The sequence below is a fragment of the Lathyrus oleraceus genome, chromosome 2 (assembly GCF_024323335.1).
Source record: "Lathyrus oleraceus cultivar Zhongwan6 chromosome 2, CAAS_Psat_ZW6_1.0, whole genome shotgun sequence".
NCBI classification, from domain to species: Eukaryota; Viridiplantae; Streptophyta; class Magnoliopsida; order Fabales; family Fabaceae; genus Lathyrus; species Lathyrus oleraceus.
In genome coordinates, this window is record NC_066580.1 from 37,489,616 (window position 1) to 37,506,267 (window position 16,652).

The window sequence follows — 16,652 nt, forward strand, 5'->3', positions numbered from 1 at the left end:
TTTAATTTAAATAAATACATATTATTATCGGGGTGTTACAACTCTCCCCCACTAAAAGAGTTTTCGTCCTCGAAAACATACCTCAAGCGAACAACTCCGGATAAGACTCCTTCATCTGACTCTCGAGTTCCCAAGTCACATTGCCACCTGCTGGTCCTCCCCAAGCTACCTTCACCAAGGCAATCTCTTTACCCCGCAACTGCTTCAACTCTCGATCCTCGATCCTCATAGGTGATGTCTCAACAGTCAGGTTATCTCTCACCTGTACATCATCTATTTGGACAACATGCGACGGATCATGAATGTATCTCCTCAACTGAGACACATGAAAAACATCATGCAAATTCGCAAGCGACGGTGGTAAGGCGATACGATAGGCTACCTCTCCTATCCTCTCCAAAATCTGATAGGGACCAATAAATCGAGGTGTCAACTTCTTCGACTTCAAAGCTCGACCAACACCAGTTATCGGAGTGACACGAAGAAATACATGATCTCCCTCTTGGAACTCAAGTGACTTCCTTCTCTTGTCATGATAACTTTTCTGACGACTCTGAGCAATCCTCATCTTCTCCTGAATCATCTTAATCTTTTCCGTAGTTTGTTGAACAATCTCCGGTCCAACCACAACACTCTCACCGGACTCATACCAACATAAAGGTGTCCGACATCTCCTACCATACAAAGCTTCAAACGGTGCCATACCAATGCTCGAATGAAAACTATTGTTGTAGGTAAACTCAATCAAAGGCAAATAACCGTCCCAAGCACCTCCCTTCTCCAAAACACAAGCTCTCAAAAGATCCTCTAACGACTGAATCGTCCTCTCAGTCTGACCATCAGTCTGCGGATGATATGCAGAACTCAATCTCAGCTTAGTTCCCAAAGCCCTCTGCAAACCTTCCCAGAACTTTGATGTAAATCTAGGATCTCTGTCCGAAACAATACTCGACGGAATACCATGCAAACTTACAATCTTCTCAATATACAACTCGGCTAGCTTCTCTAACGGATAATCCATTCTGATCGGAATGAAATGAGCCGACTTCGTCAATCTGTCAACAATCACCCAAATAGCCTCAAAATTCTTACTTGTCTTCGGCAAACCAGAAACAAAATCCATACTGATACTATCCCACTTCCACTCTGGAATAGCCAACGGTTGCATTAGCCCAGACGGCTTCTGATGCTCAATCTTTGACTTCTGACAAGTCAAACAGGAATAAACAAAACTCGCAATTTCTCTTTTCATTCCCGGCCACCAAAATAACTTCTTCAAATCATGGTACATCTTCGTAGCTCCAGGATGAATACTCAAGCCACTACGATGTCCCTCTTCAAGAATACTCTTCTTAAGCTCAGTAACATCCGGAATACACACCCGACTACCAAATTTCAAAACACCATTCTCATCAACTCTGAATTCACCACCTTGACCTTGATTTACTAAAGTCAACTTATCAACCAAAAGCATATCGGATTTCTGACCCTCTCTGATCTCATCCAGAATATTACTCGTCAACTTCAACATCCCCAATTTAACACTATTGTGAGTACTCTCACACACCAAACTCAAATCTCTAAACTGCTCAATTAAATCCAACTCTTTAACCATTAACATAGACATGTGTAAGGATTTCCGACTCAATGCATCAGCCACTACATTTGCTTTACCCGGATGGTAATTCAAACCAAAATCATAATCTTTCAGAAATTCTAACCATCTTCTCTGTCTCATATTCAGCTCTTTCTGATCAAACAAATACTTTAAACTTTTATGGTCACTGAAAACTTCAAATCTTGACCCATACAAATAATGCCTCCACAACTTCAGAACAAATACCACAGCTGCCAACTCTAAATCATGCGTCGGATAGTTCCTCTCATGAACCCTCAGCTGTCTCGAAGCATAAGCTATAACCTGCTTATTCTGCATCAACACACCACCTAAACCCAACAATGAAGCATCACAATAAACCTCAAATAATTCCGACGAACTCGGTAATATCAGAATAGGAGCAGTAGTTAACCTTCTCTTTAACTCTTGGAAACCTTCTTCACATTTTGAATCCCAAACAAACGCTTGCCCCTTTCTAGTCAACATTGTCAACGGTAACGCCAACTTGGAAAATCCCTCAATAAATTTCCTATAATAACCTGCAAGTCCAAGAAAACTCCTTATCTCAGAAACTGACTTCGGAGCTTCCCACTTAGATACCGCTTCTATCTTAGAAGGATCAACAGCAACACCACCTCTTGAAATCACATGACCAAGAAAACTAACCTCTTCTAACCAAAATTCACACTTGGATAGTTTAGCGAATAACTTCTTTTCTCGTAGAACTCCCAAAACCACTCTCAAATGCTCAGCATGCTCTTCTTCAGATTTCGAATACACCAAAATATCATCAATAAACACCACAACAAATTGATCTAGGTACGGATGGAAAATCCTATTCATATACTCCATAAACACTCCAGGCGCATTAGTCACACCAAAAGGCATTACAGAATACTCATAATGTCCATATCTTGTTCTGAAAGCAGTCTTCTGAATATCCTCATTTTTCACACGTATCTGATGATACCCAGATCTCAAATCTATCTTGCTGAACACACTTGCACCAACCAACTGATCCATCAAATCATCAATTCTCGGCAAAGGATACAGATTCTTGATCGTCACTTTATTCAGTTGTCTGTAGTCCACACACAACCTCATAGTACCTTCTTTCTTCTTAACCAATAACACTGGTGCACCCCACGGTGACACACTCGGACGAATAAATTTCTTATCCAACAAATCTTCCAACTGACTCTTCAATTCAGCTAACTCAACAGCAGACATACGATATGGAGCCATCGATATCGGTCTAGTACCAGGTACCAAATCAATCGAGAACTCAATTTCACGCTCTGGCGGTAATTCATTCACTTCTTCCGGAAACACATCAGGGAAATCACACACCACAGCGAGATCGCCAATCACCAGTTTATCTTTAGCCTCCAAAGTCGCTAACAGCATAAACAACTCTGCTCCATCAGCTACTTCCTCATTCACTTGTCTTGCTGATAAAAACAAACTCTTTCCTTCCTCAATCTCAGGAAATATCACAGTCTTATCAAAACAATTGATAGAAACCCGGTTAAACACCAACCAGTTCATACCCAGAATAACATCAATCTGTACTAACGGAAGACACACAAGGTCTATCCCAAAGGCTCTACCAAAAATACTCAAAGGACAGTTCAAACAAACAGAAGTAGTAGTCACTGAACCCTTCGCAGGAGTATCAATCACCATACTACCACGCATCTCAGATATCTCTAACTTAAGTTTCACAGCACAATCCAAAGATATAAAAGAATGAGTCGCACCCGTGTCAATAATAGCTACAAGAGGAAAGCCATTAATATAACACGTACCTCGGATCAAACGATCATCTGCAGAAGTCTCAGAACCTGATAAAGCAAAAACCTTGCCTCCTGACTGATTCTCTTTCTTTGGCTTAGGACACTGCGGACTGATATGACCTACCTCTCCACAGTTGAAGCAAGTCACAGTCTTCAACCGGCAATCTGCAGCCAAATGACCACCTTTTCCACATTTGTAACACTTCTTCTCATTACTGGTACACTCATGGATACGATGTCCAGCCTGACCACATCTGTAACACTTAACAGGAGCACTAGAATCTCCCCCACTAGTCCTCTTCGTCCCACTCTGCCTCTGAAAACCTTTGCCAGCTGCATACGGTTTTCCACGATCCATCTGATTCTTGCCTCTCCTATCAACTCTTTGCTGATAGCTCTCAGCTCTTGCCTTGGAATCCTGTTCGAAAATCCTGCAACAGTCAACCAAATCAGAAAACACTCTAATCCTCTGATATCCAATCGCCTGCTTGATCTCGGGACGCAACCCGTTCTCAAACTTCACACACTTGGAAAATTCTCCAGCAGCCTCAGCATAGGGAGTATAATACTTAGACAACTCTGTGAACTTAGCAGCATACTCCGTAACAGACCGGTTACCCTGCTTCAATTCCAAGAACTCTATCTCTTTCTTTCCTCTGACATCTTCGGGAAAATACTTCCTCAGAAATCTCTCTCTGAATACAGCCCAAGTAATCTCAGCATCTCCAGCAGCTTCCAACTCAGTGCGGGTAGCAACCCACCAATCATCAGCTTCTTCTGACAGCATATGTGTACCGAACCTGACCTTCTGGTTATCAGCACACTCAGTTACTCTGAAGATCCTCTCTATCTCCTTCAACCACTTCTGAGCACCATCTGGATCGTATGCTCCTTTGAACATTGGAGGATTGTTCTTCTGGAACTCACTCAACTGACGAGCAGCTCCCATTCCCACAACATTTGGATTCCCTCCAAGTACTCCAGCTAGCATACCCAGAGCCTCAGCAATCGCAGCATCATCTCTACCTCTTCCAGCCATCTCTATTCTGAAAACCCAACAAGCTAAAACAATAAGTACTGATAGGGTTACACAACACCTATCCCGTAGAGGGGAAACAGAAAAATTACGACTCGACTCGACCGACTATGCTCTGATACCACTAATGTAACACCCTTCTAAAATACCCCAAATTATTATAATTAAAATAACAATATATTCATCAGAGTAATTATGCCCCGAAGGGTGTCACACAATCATTTAACAAAATTATCAAGCATCCTGTCATGCTCATTTATTTAAATCAAAATAAGGTTCTTTTGCATAATTCGCAACGGAATAATTCAACATCAATGTAAAACATGTAACACAATACATGTAAATCATTCAACAACCAATATCAATTTAATTAAAACATCCCGTCCCGATGTTACATCTATCAGAGCATGACCCATAAGAACTACTCTAGACTCCAAGCATTAGCTTCTACTCAACTCATTTCTCGTTACCTGAAAAATAGGCGTAAGGGTGAGTTCCTCAATCAATATAATAAGCATTATAGAACAACATGTAATGCCAAGTACTTAACACATTAATTCACCCTAATCAGACTACGCATTCAGCAACAGCAGTATTCATTCAAGCATCATATTCAACGGTAAAATCTCAATCACATTCAACATTAACAGCACCACATACAACACACATATAATACTGGAATATATCCATTCATATTAGATGCCATACATTCATTATGCAATGAGACTCTATGCATGCGGTACCGACTATTTGTGAACATATAGTTCAACCTCACCGTCCAAATCCAGGCACGGCTACCAAGCTCACTAGTCCCACTCAATTGAGACATAGTGACTCACTCACTAATTCCTCACCATGGGAATTAGCTACCACCCCAAATGGGCCATGAAATGCACGTTACTCACCTAGCATGCAAACAATCAACAACAGTCCAAAAATGACTAAACTCACTAATTCCTCACCATGGGAATTAGCTACCACCCGAAGGCCACAATATGCATGCTAATCACCTAGCAATGCAACATCAACAATAATCAAGAATAGACACATGCTCACACTCTAAGCCATAATACAGTCTATTCACAAATGTATACATTCACATCATCATGTATACCATCACACCTCATCAACATAATTAATCACAAAAGCATATCATATCATGCCACAAAAGCAAACACAGTATTAGCACACTCTACTAATACCTATACCACTCAAAACAACGGGAAATGATCCCTATCACATCATATCTCAGCTAAGTCGCATCACTCAGCCTAAACAACCAAAAACTGCACAACAGTAGCACAGCAAAACACAATTCTGCCCATACGCGTATTGTCTCTTCCATACGCGTATTGCCCAAACCTGGCCGAACCCATACGCGTAATGCCCACTCTCATACGCGTATTGCGCGTTCCCTCGCCCAACTCATACGCGTATCACCTGTCTCATACGCTTATGCTACGCGTATCAATCTCCTATTACGCGTATCAACAGAGACCAATTCACGTTCAAAATGTCATCTTTCTCACCCATACGCGTAAGGCTTCCCCCCATACGCGTACCAACATCTCATACGCGTATTGCCTAGTGCCATACGCGTATGACCAGAAACCAGAGCTCACAGATCTGCAATGGCTTTCTCTGCTACGAGATCTACCCAATTCAACCTTCTACAGTCCAAATTTTACACACAATTCATTCCTATCATCTATCACTAATCATACACTTTCGATTTTTCACAATTTGCTAACCTTTCCATCTCAAATTCCTACGAATTTCGTCAATTATAATCAAATTTTCGTTCATCCCAAAAGTTTCACAATTCAGCATATATCATCCAATCAGAGGTAAAACAGATGGTCTATTACTACCCAGTACATATCATCCCATAATACCCGTTAATTGATGATAAACCCCCCTTACCTGAGTTAATCCGGCAGTCTCTGAGCTCCAAGCTTTCCTTTCCTTCAACCTTCGTTCTTTTGCTTTTTGCCCTTTCTGCCTCTTTTCCCTTTTCACGTGAAATTAACCTTTTTACCAAAAATTGGGACTTTTTATTATTCCAGCTTATATACTCCAATAATATTATTCCACTAAATAATTATCCCAATAATTATTATTCCAAAATAATAATAATAATTCAAATATTCTAATTAAATTAATAAACATATTATTAATTTAATTTAAATAAATACATATTATTATCGGGGTGTTACACTCTGCATAGAGGAAACATTATTGTGCTTTCAATTTTCAAAAATCATGAAGTTCATATGAACACCACAGATCTTCCACTTCTGATTTCTCTCAAGATAGAGATCTAGAATGGATTTGAGTTGTACAGGGGTGATGTACATCACCCCAGCTCTCGATTGATGCATGTATCGTGTCTTTTGGTTACCATTTTAATTTCTGCAATTTTAGACTTGGCCGGAGCTTGGCCGGAGAAGACGGTGGCGCTGGCCAGCGTCTGGTCTCCAGATTTAATCAGAACCGTCCATTTCATTTTCCAGATTTAATCCCATGCGTCCAATGTTATGACTTATTTAATGGCATGGTGCGCTTCAGTTGACCAGGACACATGGTAGGCGCGCGCTTCATGACCTCATGATCTTCCAGCTCAATTAATGAGCTCAAATCAAACGGTCCACGCTTTTTCTCTTTTTTCTAATTTCTGATTTTATTTCTTTTATTTCTTTTAATTCCATTTCTTTTTAAAAATTCATATCTCTCTCATTATTGGTCCAAAAAATATGAGACCAATTTCATTTTTCTCCTTTTTATTTCTACTTTCTAAAAATGATTTTTAATATTTTTTATTTTATCATTTGATATTTTTTAGTAATTTTCTCTTTTCTGGTTATTTTTAATTCATTTAAAATAGTTTTTTGATATTCAAAAAATATAAAAATATTTTTCCAACCTCTTTGAATGATGATAGATCTAATATTCTCATCAATTTATTAATTGATTTGAGATTTATTTGAGATTTTAGTTCAATTAGGTTATTTTTTATGCATTTTTAATTGATTTAAAATACTTTCTGACTTCTAAAAATGCTGAAATTTTTTGTCAAACTTTGTTTGACCTTGTTGAACTTGGGATAATTCACTTGGACTTTTCAAAGTTGATTTGAAGTGAGTTTGAAGTTTGACCTTTCTTTATTATTTTAATTCAAGTTTTATTTTAATATTAAAAAAATGTCAAAAATATTTTATTTGTTTCTTGACTTCTAATCTTCATCTTGCTTCTGTTTTCTATTGTTTGACCTTGATCTTCTTTATCTTTGGTCAATGCTTGTTGATTATCTCATTCCATTTCAATTAATGCACTTTAATTCTCCATCTTCTTCTTCTTCTTTTTTTCTTTTTGATCAATGATTTAAAGATTGGTGGTTAGCATTGATACATGGGGGTTTAATCTCCCTTAATTCAAATCTAATTCATCTTGATCGTGGATCAAGTGAATGGCTTTGCATTAAGGATAAGTTGCTTCCTAAATCATGCAAAGAACCTCAATCAATACAAGATCATTTCTCATTTTATTTTTTGGCATGGCAAGTTGTTGGAGTTTGATTCATTAATCAAGACCTCTAACTTGTGTTGTTGCCTACATTATTATTGACCGGGCTCAGATAGTTGGGACTTCTACATAAGTCTAATTACGATTGCTTAACATAGCGCTAAATTGCCTTATGGCACACTAACTCTAACACTAACCATTAACTACTAACATTTAATTCTTGCTCTTTACATTTATGCAATTTACTATTCTTGTACATATTATTCATTTGTTTTACTCTTTGCTCACTTGAGCACATGTTTATGTTAATACAATTTGCCTTTTGCTCACTTGAGCACATAATTGTGTATATATTATTGTGCTTGTGTTTTGATTGTTGTGGACCAAATGCAAATAAATGGAGAAATGGATTTAGTTTTTAGGACATTCCCTATGCAAAATTGGAGTAAAGGACCTTAATGTTGAAGATGGATTAGAAAGATTAAATCTCTAACCTCACTCTTGTTCATTCTTGATTTACTTCATGGAACCTTTTGATGTGTGTGCTTTTATGCTAGGGAATCCTATGTGAGCCAAATTGAAGGACCATTGCCATGTTCATTCAAAGTGAAAGATATAAGAGACATTGGGGATCTTCTAAGAGCTTGTTTGATTATGTTGATTGCTTGAGCTTACACTTAATTTGCTTGCATATTCCAAAGGATGGGAGCTACTTGGATCATCAATATGATCTCAAGAGAGGAACTCCATTTGTGGTCTTGTTTCTTATCCTTCATCTCTTGTATGATTAGGACTTTAGCCATTCTTCTTCTTCCCTCCACTCTAACCCAAGCCAAAACTTTTGTGCAAACATTTAACACTTGTTGTCAAACATTAGAAACCTAAGAATTATGCTTTTGATTTTCAAACTTTCTTTTCATAACACTTATTTTGAATTGAATCTTTAAGTCAACTTTGACCATATTTTGTAAATACTTTTCATTGGTAAATATAACCTATTCAAATGCTTTTGTGGTTTCAATGGCCACTTTCTTAATCAAAACTTTTTCATAACCAATAGCTATTAGGTTTGAGTTATCCTTGAGGTAGATGTAATACTCACCTATATCCTTAGTGATGGACAATGAGTCTTCCATGCTTATTATAGGGTTAACCCCTAACTAGCGTGTTGAAGCTATCCTCACATGGTGGATTTGTGGTTTTAGGTTAAGTTTTCTCCCTTGGATAACAAAAGACCTTAAGGCTTTTGGACCAATCAATTCACCAACTCATTTTGAGATTTTTACCCCGAACTACGAGGTTTTGATCCTAATCTTTTTTAAGATGGTACATAGGCAATGGGTTTATCCATCCAAACACAAAATGTAAATAACTTGTATATTCTCTTCTCATCTCTTCAATCATGTTTGCACAAACAAATTTTCACAAAATACCAACCTTACAACAAGTGTGAAAAGGGCTCCCTAGGAGTACCTAGGATGTTTTGGGTGCTTAACACCTTCCCATTGCATAACCAATCCCCTTACGCGGATCTCTGACATTTTTACTAGTTTTTGATTCGATAAAACTTTTAGGTTTTTGTTCGCTTTCTAACCATTCCTTGGGATAAATAGAAGTGCGGTGGCGACTCGACTTGTATGGTTTACCTTAGATTTAGTCAATATCTCTAATGGTAACGAATACCCCGCTACAAGTATGCGCAGAGATGGAGGGAATTGGCTAACCAGATCACTCCTCCGAGGAAAAAGAGATGACAAAGATCTTTCTGAAAACACTGAGTTCATTTTATTATGAACAAATGATTGCTAGTGCCCCCAGTGACTTTACCGAAATGATAAACATGGGGATGAGGCTTGAGGAAGAAGTCCGAGAGGGACATTTGTCGAAAGATGAAGCATCGTCGAGTAAGAGATATGGCAACAATTTTGGGAAGAAGAAGGACAATGAAGCAAATTCAATAAGCAGTGGGTGGCAGAGGAGACCTCAGATCAGAAGGAATAAACCATCCCGTCAACATCATCATCAAGCATCTTCAGTTATTCCTGTATTTTCTAATCAACAATCAACACCAGTTCAACAACCATAACGTCAACAACAATAACCGCAACAACGAGCAAACACCTACAACAACAGCAATACCAACAACAATCATCATCAACAAAACTTTGAGAGGAAGAAGGTCTCTTTCGACCCAATTCCTATGTCTTATGCAGAATTATACCCGTCTTTGGTTCTCAAGAACCTAATCCAACCAAGAAACCCGCCGCAAATTCCAGAACCACTTCCATGGTGGTACAAGCCTGAGCTCCGTTGTGCTTTTCATCAAGGTGCACCCGGACATGACATTGAGAACTGTTATCCACTCAAGTATGAGGTTTAGAAGCTGATGAAGAGTGGAATGGTGTCCTTCGAGTACCGTGCGCCGAATGTGAAAGCAAATCCACTACCCGCCCATGGAAACTCTTCAGTGAATATGGTGGATGGTTTTCCTGGAAAGTTTAAGGTTTTTGATGTTCGCTTTATCCGGAGGTCCTTAGTGCAGAAGCATAAGGAAATTTGTATGGTGAGTGATTATGAGCATAACCACGATGGTTGTGCTGTTTGCAGTATTAATTCAAGGGGTTGCGAAGTTGTGAAAAGGGACATCCAACGATTGATGGATGAAGGCATGATTCAAATTTTTCAATCCCATCATGTAGATGACGATATAAATGTCATAGTGCCCATTTTCAAGCAGCCAGAGAGATTAGTAATTCAGTACGACAGCAGCAACAGTAGCAATGTCAGCAATAGATCAGTATCGCCGTTGGTTATACGGTTAGCGGGCCCAGTCCCGCATTTATCTGATAAAGTTGTGTCGTATCAGTATAATGCTAAAATGATAGAAGGTGGTCAAGAGGTCCCGTTACCTACGACTAGCTATGTGGTGAGCATTATTGATGTTACCAAGGTGACCCGCAGTGGTCATGTGTTTGGGCCGGTGCTCCGGAAGGATAAGGAAGAATTAGTTGTTGGAAAGAAGGTGGAAGTGCCTGTTATAGATCCAGTTGTTGCTTCAAAGAGTAAGTTTGGTGAATCCAGCGACTTGAAGGCTAACGATGATGATGAAGTGCTTCGGTTAATCAAAAGGAGTGAGTTTAATGTGGTGGAGCAGCTGCTCCAAACCCCTTCAAAAATATCATTGTTATCTCTGCTCATGAATTCTGAAGCGCACAGAGAAGCACTGCAAAAAGTTTTGGAATAAGCATTTGTAGAACATGATGTTACAATGGATCAATTCGATCATATCGTGGCTAACATCACTTCTTGCAATAATCTTAGCTTCTGTGATGAAGAACTCCCTGAGGAGGGTAGAAATCATAATCTGGCTTTGCACATTTCTATGAATTACAAAGAAGATGCTTTGTCAAATATGCTTGTTGACATCGGGTCGTCACTGAATGTGCTACCGAAGTCAACTCTTTCAAAGATGTCGTATCAAGGAGCGCCTATGAGGTATAGCAGTGTAATCGTCAAAGCTTTTGACGATTCGCACAAAACAGTTATTGGTGAAGTGGACCTTCCAGTTAAGATAGGTCCGAGTAATTTTCAAATTACTTTTCAAGTAATGGATATCCACCCGGCCTATAGTTGCTTGCTGGGAAGGCCATGGATCCATGAGGCAGGAGTTGTTACCTCCACTTTGCATCAGAAACTTAAATTTGTGAAGAATGGGAAGCTTATGATTGTTGGTGGGGAGAAGGCACTGTTGGTTAGCCACTTGGCATCTTTGTCTTATGTTAAAGCGGAGGATGAGGTTGGAACTCTGTTTCAGGCCTTATTTATTGCTGCTGAAAAGAGAGTTGGGGCATCTATGTCCTCATTGGAAGATGCCAAGAAGATTGTTGAAGAAGGTAATGTTGATCAGTGGGGGCGCATGGTAGAGGTCTCCGACAACAAAGGCAGAACCGGTTTGGGGTTCCAGAAAGGTTCATCAACTGCAAGGTCTGAAGATATGCAACTTAGCTTCCGTAGCGGAGGGTTCATTCATGGTAATGAACAACACTTAGCTGTTGTCCTAGAGGATGACGAAGAGGAAGACTGCACCAATTTTGTGACGCATGGAAAGGCTTGCAACAATTGGATTGTTGTTGATATTCCTGTTATTTTGCATCAATCTAAGTAATTGCTTTTATATGTTTTCAAAATACTTCTCCTATGCCTAAGGGAGAAGAGAACATTGTTTGGGCATTTTCAAATTGATCATTAATAAAATTAATTCTATTCATCCATATCTATGATGTTTTGTTTTTAATTTTTGCTTTATTCTGAAAATGGTAATGACGAAAAAACATAAATAAACAATATAATTGTCCATATGCATAATATTTGGTCACAAATACACTTCTCTAAAATCAAAGTATCAAATCATTATGCAGGTTGGTTCCTAACCCCATTGAATACAATGATCCTTCTCATTCTCCAAATTTTGAATTCCTTGTGTTTGAGGTCGAGGAGGAAAGTGATGAGGAAGTGAGTGATGAATTATCTCGTCTTCTTGAGCAAGATGAAAAGATCATTCAGTCGTTTGAAGAGCAGATTGAGCTAGTCAACTTGGGTTCCGAGGATGATGTGAAGGAAGTCAAGATTGGGTCTCGCCTGTGTCCAGATATCAAGGAGGGGTTGATTGATCCTCTTAGAGAGTATTCAGATGTGTTTTCTTGGTCCTATCAAGACATGCCTGGTTTGGATTCTGAGATTGTGGAGAATAGATTGTCGTTGAAGCCAGAATGTCCGCCAGTCAAGCAGAAGTAGAGAAGAACGCATCTTGATATGGCTATGAAGATCAAAGAGGAAATGCAAAAGCAGATTGACATCGGTTTCCTTGTAACCGCTGAGTATCCGCAATGGACGGCCAATATTATGCCCGTTCTGAAGAAAAATGGAAAAGTCTGCATGTGTGTCGACTATAGAGATTTGAATAAAGCCAGTCCGAAAGATGATTTCCCTTTGCCACACATTGATATGTTAGTAGACAATACTGCTAAATTCAAAGTCTTTTCGTTTATGGATGAATTTTCCGGATATAATCAGATCAAGATGGCACCCGAAGATATGGAGAAGACCAAATTCATTACACCTAAGGGAACATTATGTTATAGAGTGATGCCTTTCAGTCTAAAGAATGCTGGTGCAACTTGCCAAAGAGCAATGACTACTCTTTTTCATGATATGATGCATAAAGAGATTGAAGTTTATGTCGATGACATGATTGCTAAATCAATTGATGAAGAGGAACATGTTAAGCATTTGTTGAAGCTATTCCAGCATTTGAGGAAATATAAACTCCGCTTGAATCCCAATAAGTGTACATTTGGTGTTCGCTCTAGTAAGTTGTTGGGCTTTATTGTCAGCGAGAAGGGTATTGAAGTTGATCCTGCAAAGGTCAAAGCAATACAAGAGATGCCTACGCCCAAAACTGAGAAGCAAGTCAGAGGTTTTTTAGGCCGCTTGAATTATATTTCCATATGCATTTCCCACATGACTGCCACATGTGCGCCTATATTCAAGCTTCTTCAGAAAGATCAGTCTTGTGATTGGACCGAAGATTGTCAGAAAGCTTTCGATAGTATTAAAGAGTATTTGCTTGAACCTCCAATTTTGTCTCCGCCTGTTGAAGGAAGACCGTTGATCATGTATTTGATTGTGCTTGATGAAAGTATGGGTTGTGTTCTTGGTCAGCAAGATGAGACTGGAAAGAGAGAATTTGTAATTTACTACCTCAGTAAGAAGTTCACCAATTGTGAGACTCGTTATTCTATGCTTGAGAAGACTTGTTGCGCATTGGCTTGGGCTGCTAAGCATTTGCGTCAGTATATGTTGAATCATACCACTTGGTTGATATCCAAAATGGATCCAATCAAGTATATATTTGAGAAGCCTGTTTTAACTGGGAGGATTGCCCGTTGGCAGATGTTGTTATCAGAGTATGATATTGAATACCCATCTCAGAAAGCGATCAAAGGTAGTGTCGTGGCCGACCATTTGGCTCACCAACCAATTGAAGATTATCAGTCAGTGCAGTATGATTTTCTTGATGAAGAGATTTTGTACTTGAAAATGAAAGATTGTGATGAACCATTGCTTGAAGAAGGGCCAGAACCTGGTTCCCGTTGGGGTAGTGATCATCACTCCTCAAGGCACGCATTTACCATTTACAGCTAGATTGACTTTCAAGTGTACAAACAATATGGCAGAATATGAAGCTTGCATTATGGGGCTTGAAGAGGCCATGAATCTCAGAATCAAGTATTTAGATGTCTTTGGAGATTCTATTTTGGTTGTAAATCAAATCAAAGGTGATTGGGAGACGAACCAACCTGGTTTGGTACCATATAGAGATTATGCGAGGAGGATTTCAACTTTATTTACAAAGGTTAAGTTTCATCATATCCCTCGAGATGAGAACTGGATGGCAGATGCTCTTGCTACGTTGGCGTCAATGATTATGGTGAAGTATTGAAATGGGGTTCCCAATTTGTCAGTGATGCGTCTTCATAGACCAGCTCATGTGTTTGTTGTTGAAGAAGTTAGAGATAATAAGTTGTGGTATTACGACATCAAATGTTTCCTCCAAAGTCAGATTTACCCGTCTGGGGCATCTTTGAAAGATAAGAAGACTTTGAGAAGATTAGCCGACAAGTTCTACTTGATCGGTGATATACTGTACAAGAGAAACCTCGACATGGTTTTGCTCAGATGCGTGGATAGACACGAAGCAGACCTGTTGATGACTGAAGTGCACGAAGGTTCCTTTGGTACTCATTCCAATGGACATGCAATGGCAAAGAAGATGTTGCGAGCAAGTTACTATTGGCTGACAATGGAATCTGACTATTGCAAGTTTGTGAAGAAATGCCACAAGTGTCAAATATATGTTGATAATATTCATGTTCCTCTGACACTATTGAATGTTATTTCTTCCCCATGTCCCTTCTCCATGTGGGGAATTGATATGATTGGGATGATTGAGCCCAAAGCTTCGAATGGACATCGTTTCATTTTGGTGGCAATTGACTACTTCATAAAATGGGTTGAAGCGGAATCGTATGCAAATGTAACCAAGCAAGTTGTTGTAAGGTTTATCAAGAATCAGATCATATGTCGTTATGGTGTGCCAAGTAAGATCGTTACTAACAATGGATCGAACTTGAATAACAATATGGTGGAAGCTCTTTGCAAAGACTTTAAGATTGCACATCATAATTCTTCTCCCTACAGACCTAAGATGAATAGGGTTGTTGAAGCTGCGAATAAGAACATTAAGAAGATTATTCAGAAGATGGTTTTCACATATAAGGATTGGCATGAGATGCTCCAATTTGCTTTGCATGGGTATCGTACATCCATCTGCACTTCAACAGGGGAACTCCTTTCTCTCTTGTATATGGTATGGAAGCAGTACTCCCCGTAGAGGTTGCGATTCCTTCATTGTGTGTGCTCATGGAAGCCAAGTTAACTGAGGCAAAATGGTGTCAGACCAAGTATGACCAGCTGAATTTAATTGAAGAGAAGAGATTAACTGCCATGTGTCATGGTCAGTTATATCAGCAGAGGATGAAGAAAGCTTTCGATAAGAAGGTTAGACCTCGGGTATTCAGAGAAGGTGACCTTGTGCTCAAGAAGATCTCGTCGTTCAAACCAGATTCTAGGGGAAAATGGACTCCTAATTATGAAGACTCGTATGTTGTTAAGAGAGCCTTTTCAGGCGGTGCTTTGATGCTTACAACTATGAATGGTGAAGAGTTCACTCGTCCTGTGAACATAAATGCAGTCAAGAAATACTTCGCCTAAAAAAGAAAAGAATAGCTCGCTAAGTTGAAAACCCGAAAGGGTGGCTTAGGCAAAAAAGCAGCGTCTCAGTGGATTGAAAACCAGAAAAGGCGATCCAGGCAAAAATTAGAGACATAAAAACAGGAAAAAAATTCCTGATAAGTTGAGTACCCTACCTTGGGGCAACTTATGCAAAAATTAGGGATCATGGCAAGTAACTACAGTATGCATATCGACTAGTATCGGAAAGACCTTAGTTGAGCACAAAGGTTGATGTTGATTCATCATCCCAGTAGCGGTCAAGAGCACAGTGGATATCAAGAGTTGGTAGAAGGATTAAGGATCATTTGTATTCAATGTAACCCTTTTCCATGTAAATTACCATTTTCAACTTTGTAAAAATCTATGGAGTCTTGTCATTAACAAACTACCATCCCATTAAATAAAGTTGACCTTTTGTCCAATTGTTTCTACTCTTATTTACTTCAGCCAATAGTTTAAATTTTATTATGATCATTCTGGAAATTAAAATTTTTAATCAAAATCATTTTTTTCTTAAAACATATAAAAACAAGAGTTTTTCAAAGCAATTAAAAGGAAGTATCAACAGCACTTCAAAGGGCAGCAAGTCCTTAAGTGCTAAGCATCAGAGGTTCCCCAAGCAGTTAACCCTTCAGGTATCCCTAGTTGTTTGTGTTGATCTGGTTCCCCTACGGAGTGTTTGTTCCTTAGCGGAATTCCAATTCTTTTCCCCAACTGAGTTGGTTGATTCAGTATCTTACGACGTGTTATTTCCCCGATAGAGTTTTTGTGTTCCCCAACGGAGTTTGTGTTTCCTCGGCAGGGTTGATCTTCAGCAGAGTAAGAT